This window comes from Dipodomys ordii, unplaced genomic scaffold, assembly GCF_000151885.1.
Source record: "Dipodomys ordii isolate 6190 unplaced genomic scaffold, Dord_2.0 Scaffold50, whole genome shotgun sequence".
Taxonomy (NCBI): Eukaryota; Metazoa; Chordata; class Mammalia; order Rodentia; family Heteromyidae; genus Dipodomys; species Dipodomys ordii.
Window position 1 is genome coordinate 1677390 of NW_012267266.1, and position 8489 is coordinate 1685878.

The following is an 8489-nucleotide window of genomic DNA, read 5'->3' on the forward strand; positions in this document are numbered from 1 at the left end:
GTGCTTGCCTAGCATGCATGAAGCCCTGGGTTTAATTCCTCAGTACCACATAAACAGAAAAAACAGGAAGTGGCGCTGTGGCTCTGGTGGTAGAGTGCTAGCCTTGAGCAAAAGAAGCTCAGGGATAGTGCCCAGGCCCTGAGTTCAAGCCCCAGGACTGGCAAAAAAAAAAGTCTCACAGACTTTCCTGCCCGGGCTGGCTTTGAACTGCAATCCTCAGATCTCAGCCTCCTGAGTAACTAGAATTACAGCCACAAGCTACCTGCGCCCAGCTACCTAGCCTTTTTAAAATTCCCCACAGACTTGGTACTCTTAACCCTTATAACCTCAGCATTATCAGAAGGGTGGTAAATGCTGGGTGAGATTAGGTTAGGAGCATAAGCAGTGGACTGGTGAGGAATAGGCCAAGGAGGTGACCATTGGAGCAAGGAACAGGTTGGATGGGTGGATAGCAACGGGGTCCTTATGGCATCTATGCCCTGGCTTACAGTTGAGCTGGGGTCTGCCTTTGCCTCCTTTAGGTGTCCTTTATTACCATGGAGGGCTGCTCTATGATAGCTTCCTAACTCCATGTCTAAGAAGCAGAGTAGAAGATGCCTTAGTCAACAGGCCTCCTTTTTGGCCTAGGTAAGCCAGATGCCAGTAGTTCAAGTCTGTAATCTTACATACTCAGAAGACTGAGATCCAAGGGTTGTTGTTCAAAGCCAGCTAGGGAAAGAAAGTCTGAGAAATTCTGTCTCCAATTAACCATCAAAAAAGCCAGAAACCAATCTGTAGCTCAAGTGGTAGAGTGCTAGTATTGAGCAACAAAGCTCAGAGACAGGGCTCAGGCTCTAGGATCAGCACCAAAAGACAAACCAAAAAGGGATATGATTGTGGACTCTGTTGGAGAAGGGGAAGAAAGTGGAGAGGGCGGAGGGGGAGGGGAGGCTGTGATGACACTGGAAGAGGAAAGTTGCTCAGGAAGGACCTGGGGTGGAAGCAGATGGGATGGATCCAGAACCAGGAGGCCTGAGTTTCAGGGAGAAAGATAAAGGTCCCCAATGGGACTAGAGGCAGGGGCTTTGGGGAGGAGGAAGTCCAATTTGGAATAGGGAGCCAAGGACAGGGTCTGTCCTGGGCAAGGCTAAGCCTGAGATTGGGGTCTAAGGCTACAGAGGGTGGAATGCAGGGCCCACCAGGAGCAGCTTCCCAAAGCCTGCTGGTTCTGTCCGTGTCCCTCCAGATCACCCTCACCCTCAGATCTATACTGGATACCTAAGCTATCCTCTTGTCCTTTCAAGCCCATATACAGAAATGTCCCCCGCTGCACTGACCAGTGCCTGTCTCTAGAGAAAAAACTCAGGAGTGTTCCTCTAACCGGTAGGCATGGAAAGCCAGCAGGGGTCCTGACCCCTTTCTTCCCCCATGCTATGCTCTTTTCTCCCCCCATGGAAGCCCTTTGGGGAGCCTCCATTCTCCCAAATCAAAGGTGACAGCAGTATTAACTCATTAGCACCAAGTGCCCACAGGAAACTGGGTTGGAAAGAATAATTGCTCACAGGACTCTCTGTCTAGTCACTTGGCACTCTCTACAGCTCAGGGCCTTCCTGCAAAAGCAAGTGAGGGACCAGGGAAGTAGCCCAGAGTGGGACTGGAGACTCAAGTCCCATCAAAGAGACTAGTTCTCCCAGAATTGGCCAGGATGGCTATGTGTGTGTACTGGGAGGTGATGGTGAGCAAAGCAAAGAGATTGGAGGTGAGCTCCTGCAGTAGTTGTCATGGCAACCCAACCTGGAACCTGGATCCCAAGGGGGTAGTCTCTTCCCCAAAGCCCTGTGAAGCTGGACACACACACACACACACACACACGCGCGCACACACACACACAGAGCTTTGCAGAATTCTATTCTTAGGAGAGTGTTGGCTACTTTTCCTTGTTTTCTCTATTGTGGGTGAGTCCAGAGAGGGGGCCATGAGGGAATTTGTATCTGCTGAGGTACTAGACTAGGGAGACCCTTCCCAAGGCACATGGGCAGTGTGCCAAGGCTGGTGTCCCAGTGTGGGTAGAGGACAGGCATGTTCTCAGGCACGTACTCACCTCATTCCTGAGGCCAGACCACACAGGAGGGGAATTTGGGAGGGAGACGATTATTAACAAAGACAACAATAATCAGTTAACCTTAATTGAGAGTTTATTAAATCCAGCTCTATAGTTATGGTACGCACTTACAGGCAGTATCCCATTTTATTCTCAGAACAACAGTGCAAGGTAAGGATTATAAGCCCTATTTACAGATGAGAAAACTGAGATTTAGCAGGAGGGTAACTGGCTTTCTTGTTCTAAGTCTATAACTGGAAAGAGACAGGGCAAAATTGTAGGAAGGGAGGAGACAGAAGACAGGTGCCAGGCCCTGAAGCCCTGAGTCCCATCCCTAGGCCCCATGGGTCACTCCGGGCTCACTGGGGGCCATGCCAAGTGGCAAGGCCTGGGAACTTCAGATCTAGTGCCTGCCTGGGTTGGGCTGGGGCAGCTGAGGGCACCTGTGAGGGTGTGGGGTACACTGAGCAGCGGGCATCGTGATTGGCACGAGCCAAGGGAGCGGCTGGCAGCCTTGTTCCTGGTAAACACGAGGAGAGGTTACTTCACAAGGAAACAGTAATTAACTTTAATTAGCACCTTGCATCTCAGAATATTATTAACATCTCAATTTCTCTAATCAAGGCAGCAGGAGAGGGGCGGCATCTGCTTTGCGACTCCTTCCTGGTCGTGCTCCTCTGCTTGGCTTGGTTCGGCATTGCCCCCACCTCCCTGGATGGGACCCAGGAGAGCCTCCTCAGGGGCAGGCTGCCAAGGGGAGCCTGTGAGGGGAGCTTGGGCTGACAGGACAGCCAGCAGGTTCCGGCTGAGGATTCCAAGCCAGCCCTAGCCGACATAAGGCAGAGCAGGGTGTGTGTAGTCACAGTGTCTTTCCAGAAAGACTACAAGCTACCCCAAATGGCTTGTGTTCCCTCGACTTAGAGAACACACATAGTTGCCTTGCTGTCATTTCCCCCCTTCTTTCCTCCCCTTTCTCCTCTCCCTTTATCTTTCTTCTTTGAACTAGCTCCTTTTCCCTAATTTTCTTCTTTCTTTCCCTTTCTATTGTCTCTCTCATGCACCCCCACCCCCACTCCAGCCCAACACCTGTAACATAAGTCTCCCTTATGGTACAGAGGCTCTGCTCCAACTGGAGGGGACATGAAGTAGACAGAGGGTAAAGTCCACCCTTGGTAGCTTAGAATTTGACTAGGGAGATAAGGTTTAGGTAAAAGGAACCATTAATTTGACCTCCATCCTCACGATCAGGCATCACAAGGGAATAGAGACATAGATCAAGGGTTATGTGGGTTCTTGGAGGGAGGCAGGTTTGGGAGAGACCAGGATCCTTCCTAGTTTTGTGGCACGAAGGCAGAGACCATGTGGGACACCCGGAAGGCAGCAGGACCCCGAGGCAACAAGGATGCTTGGTGCTGATGTGCTGTCTTCAGAAGGCCACTGTGGAGGGATGTCCCTGAGGGCACAGGAAGTGACTCCCTCTTCATTATCCCCACCCTCAGTGGCTGTTAACCCTGCCTGTGTGCTTGATATTAATAACTGACTGTCCTCCTTGGTCTAATTACAGCAGCCTGCTGCTTGCACAATTTGTTATTTATTAGGCAGTATCCTTGGGGCTAGTTCTCTGGTCCATCTAATTTGTATTTATTGAGCATCTACTATGTCTCAAAGGCCTGAGATGCCCAGGAGTAGGAACCAAGTGCTAGAATTCTGCTTTACAAGGGATAAAGGGGTAGAAGGAAAGCTCTTGATAGGCCAGGGCAGTTCAACAAAACAGCTTGACAGGGGCAGCACAGGATTTCCCAAGGGAGAGGCCGAGTCTACATCAGCTTCATCAGCAGGCCCCCACGCCGCTGCTGCCGCCTCCTTTATTTTTATTTTTTTGGTAGGTCGTGGGGCTTGAACTCTGGGCTTGGGTGCTATCCCTCAGCACTTCAGCTCAAGGCGAGCGCACTACCGCTTGAGCCACAGTGCCACTTCTGGTTTTCTAGTGGTTTATTGGAGATAAGAGTCTCATAGACTTTCCTTGTCCAGCTGGCATTGAATCGTGATCCTTAGATCTCAGCCTCTTGAGTAGCTAGGATTACAGGTGTGAGCCACCAGCGCCCGGCTGCCTCCTTTATCTGTGCCTACACTCACTCTGTTTTATACCATCTACAAGACAAGAGTCCAGCCTGGTGTGGTAGCTCATATCTGTAATCTTAGCTACTCAGGAGGCTGAGATCTGAGGATCCAGGTTCAAAAGTCAGCCCTGGCAGGAAAGTCTACCACCACCAAAAAGCAAGAAATGGAGCTGTGGCAGAAGTGGTAGAGTACCAGCCTTGAGCAAAAAAAAGTCAAGGGACAGAGTCCAGGCCCTGAGGTCAAGTCCCAATGCTGGCACAAAAATAAATAAATAAATAACAGATGATTGAGTCTGATGACTAAGTTTCGATTGGAAACTCTATCCAGCATTAATCCAGGTCACAGCTTAAATGCTCAGTGGAACCCAGTGTGGAGAGGGCATATAGCATTTGTCTGCATTTACCTTGGCTCAGGAAACTGATCACTTATTACATGGAGAGTGGGAACAGCTAGACTGGACTGCCCTACTCTTATAGGCCACTGAACTAGGCTCCTTTTGCTTTGCTGATACTGTACTCCTCAGTTAGGATTGCCTTTCACTATGGCCTATGGGGTTCACTCCATTCTCACAGCACAGCCTGAGTTATTAGACCCATTTTGTAGTTGAGGACAGGGGACAAAGTATGAAGTCACACAGCTGGGAAGAAAGTACCAGCTGGGCAGGACAAGCATGGGGTGATCACTTCTTGCAGTCTCTCCACTTAATGGAAATAAGCCCTCCAAACATCTGAAACCACCAGGAGGCATGTTGAGGGAGGCCTGAATTAGATCCCTGACACAGGGAGAATGCAAAGAATGGCCTCTTGTCTGTTAGCAAACAGAGCTGCTTAGCCTCCCTCTCTCCTTCCTCAACTCCTCCCCACCTTCTTGCCAGCTCCAGCTCCCTGAGTGGGGGGGGGGGCGCGCAGGGGGGAGGGGGCCTGGGCCTCTATAATTGTAGAGTAGCCTGCACAGGGCGGGGAAGGAACTGTCGTTTCTAAAGGCCTTTTTGATGTTGATGATTATGGCAATGATGATGACTAGGCTGTCCCTCTCCCACCAACACTGAGCCTTTCTTTGTTTCTATCCACCAGGGTCTCTTTCTCTCTCTCTTTGCTCTGAGGACTGATGTGACTGGGGCATCACCAGCATTGACTTCTCTTTGGGAGAGGAAGGGGACAGTATTGGTTTAAGTGAAACTGGGTGAGTCAGCCCACCCTTCACCTTCTCTTAGCTGGACAGCACACGGGTGCACAGCCATGCTCATTAGCATAGCATTTGCATAAGGAACAATTGAGGAGATTGGAGTTGTGCCTTAGAGGAAACACCTGCAAGGATCTGTGAATGAAAGCTTCTCTACCCCCACCCCAGATCCCTGCTCCCTTCCTCCAGGATCCTAGGGAAGTGGCGAGAACCCAGAAGGACTAATGTGGTGATCAGTTAGCATTCAGTGTGCCTACTAAGTGCTGGCATAGATATGGACGTTGTTTCTCTCTCTTGATCTTCACACACAATCCGCCTAGGTGAACCGTTTTATAATCCAGTTTTACCGAGGAGGAAGCTGAGGCTCAGCCATGCTCCCTGCCCCCAATAGACTGTGTTAGTGGCAGTGCTGGGCTTTCAGACACCAGTCTCTGGGTTCTAGGATCCCAGGAGGCTTGGAATCAGATCTCAGAGAAGCTCCTAACACACAGACACACATGCTCACGCACGCGTACGCACAGTGCCCTGCCCCTCCCCCACGCCTGCTTAGGGAGGCAGAGGAGCTGGCTGACTTGGCCCATAACCATGTTAGCCAAGATCCAATTAACTAGTTAGCGCAGGCAGAGCTGGGGGCAGGCAGGGCACTCTGGAGAGCGGACGGATGGGTCGGGTAATGTGCAGAGACAGCCAGAGACAGAGGCTCCACTTTAACCTGATAAGCAGTTCCTAGCATCAATATGCCCTGCCTGGCAGGCTGAGCAACCCCATTGAGGGCAGCTGGCAGGGGATATCGGGGTGGCCTCTGACCCTCACCTACCCTCAGCCTGTGACTTCTCAGCCGCTCTCATTCCCTCCTTGGTCTCCTTTCAGAGCTGTAAGGCAGACAGCTTCTGTGAAATATATTTCCATCCAAATGAAGCCAAAGTAGAAAGCTGGGGGTTATCTGTGAGTGTGCAAGGAAGGTATGAGGTACAACGGTCACCACCTACAGGTGGGAGGCTGGGCAGGAGCAGCTGGAGGGGTTCATGGGGGAGGTGACAGTAATGATAGGCAGTATTTATGGAGTTCACCACGTGCCAGGCACCATACAAGCCATTTGTGTGTCCTCTCATCTGCACTCCCAGCAACCCTTCACTGTAGGTATTATTAGAATCCTTGGCTGGGAATGTGGCTTAGTGGTAGAGTGCTTGCCTAACATGCATGAAGCCCTGGCTTCAATTCCTCAATACACATATACACAGAAAAAGCCAAACATGGCATTGTGGCTCAAGTGGTAGAGTGCTAGCAAAAGAAGCTCAAGGACAGTGCCCAGGACTGGCAAAAAGAAAAAGAAAAAAAGAATCCTTATTTTGCAGATGAGAAAATAAAAGCCTAAGAAATTTGCACAAGGTCACACACATCAGTCAAGCTACCTCAGCCTCAAAACAACTATACATTATACAATAGCTGAACCCAGTCTAAGACTGAGAACAATTCTATGGTAGCTGGTACACTCCTTTTGTACATTCCTTTAATGTTTGCAGAAGCTTTCTGGATCTATCTTGAGTAGTTGTTTTATCATAAGAGTTTAAGCCTTGAGTGGTAGCACATACCTATAATCCTAGCATTCAGGAAGCTGAGGTAGGAGGATCACAAATTCAAGGCCAACGTGGGCTATATAGCCAGCCTTTCTCAAAACAAACAAACAAAAAAAACCAAACAAGTAAAAATTGCTGAATAAGATTGCACTTTTCTCAGGAGACAGAGATAGGAGGATCTTGATTGGAGGCAAACCCTGGACAAAAGCAAAAGATCTTACCTAAAAAAAATAACTAAGGCAAAAAGGGCTGGGGATATGACTCCACTATTAAGTACTTACCTAAAAAGTACCAAGCCCTAGCTGGGCTTTGGTGACTCATACCTGTAATCCTAGTTACTCAGGAGGCTGAGATCTGAGGATCATGGTTCAAAGCCAGCCCATGCAGGAAAGTCTATGAGACTATTATCTCCAATTAACCCACCAGAAAACCGGAAGTGGCGCTGTGGCTCAGAGTGGTAGGGCACTCGCCTTAAGTGAAAAAGCTCAAGGAGTGACAGTGCCTACATCTTGAGTTCAAGCCCCACAATCAACCAAAAGAAAGAAAGGGCCAAACCCTGAGTTCAAACTCTAGTTCCACCAAAAATCAAAGAAAAAGCTGTTTTATTTCTGACCTCCAATTTATGAATAAGTGAAATTGAAGTTTACAAGAACAATGTGACTTGTTCAAAGCCTCCTAACGCTAAGTATCAGAACTTGAATCCAGGCCAGTTCTGACTTCTAGCTAGTGCTCTTGAGGAAACAATGGGGCGGGGTGGAGGGAGTGAACATCCCATCTTGCAGATGAGTGAGTTGTTAATCTGTTTTAGTCTTAGTTTGTTTATGAAAGCCCAGAATGTGCAAGGTACTATGTGCACTGCATGTAAGGATTTGGGATTGAGGCGAGGGAAGCAAATGACTTCTTGCCTTCATGCAGCAGGAGAGCAAAACCCTGGAGTTTATTGTCTACTGACTGGGAGCTGCTTTGGTTGGAGGATTTCAGAGAATAAATGACCAAAAGATGTCCTTCCTCTGTCTTTTGTGAGAGAGCTCTTTTTTGATTTCTCTGTTTTCTAGAGACTGCACTTGAAGGAGAGTTTAAAAACTCCCAAGGTCACACACTGAGGTGGCTAGGTCTTTCACAGCTCCCATTATTATTATTTTTGTGCCCCATTCCTGGGGCTTAAACTCAGGGCCCAGACACTGTCTCAGCTTTTTCTCTAAAGGATGGTACTCTACCACTTGAGCCACTACTCCATTTCCAAAATTTTGGTGGTTAACTAGAGATAAGAATGTCATACTTGCCGGGCGTCGGTGGCTCACGCCAGTAATCCTAGCTACTCAGGAGGCTGAGATCTGAGGATTGCAGTTCAAAGCCAGCCGGGGCAGGAAAGTTCGTGAGACTCTTATCTCCAATAAACTGCTAGAAAACCGGAAGTGGTGCTGTGGCTTAAGCAGTAGAGGGCTCACCTTGAGCTGAAAGCCACAAGGACAGCGCCCAAGCCCAGAGTTCAAGTCCCACGACCAAAAAAAAAAAAAAGAATGTCACAC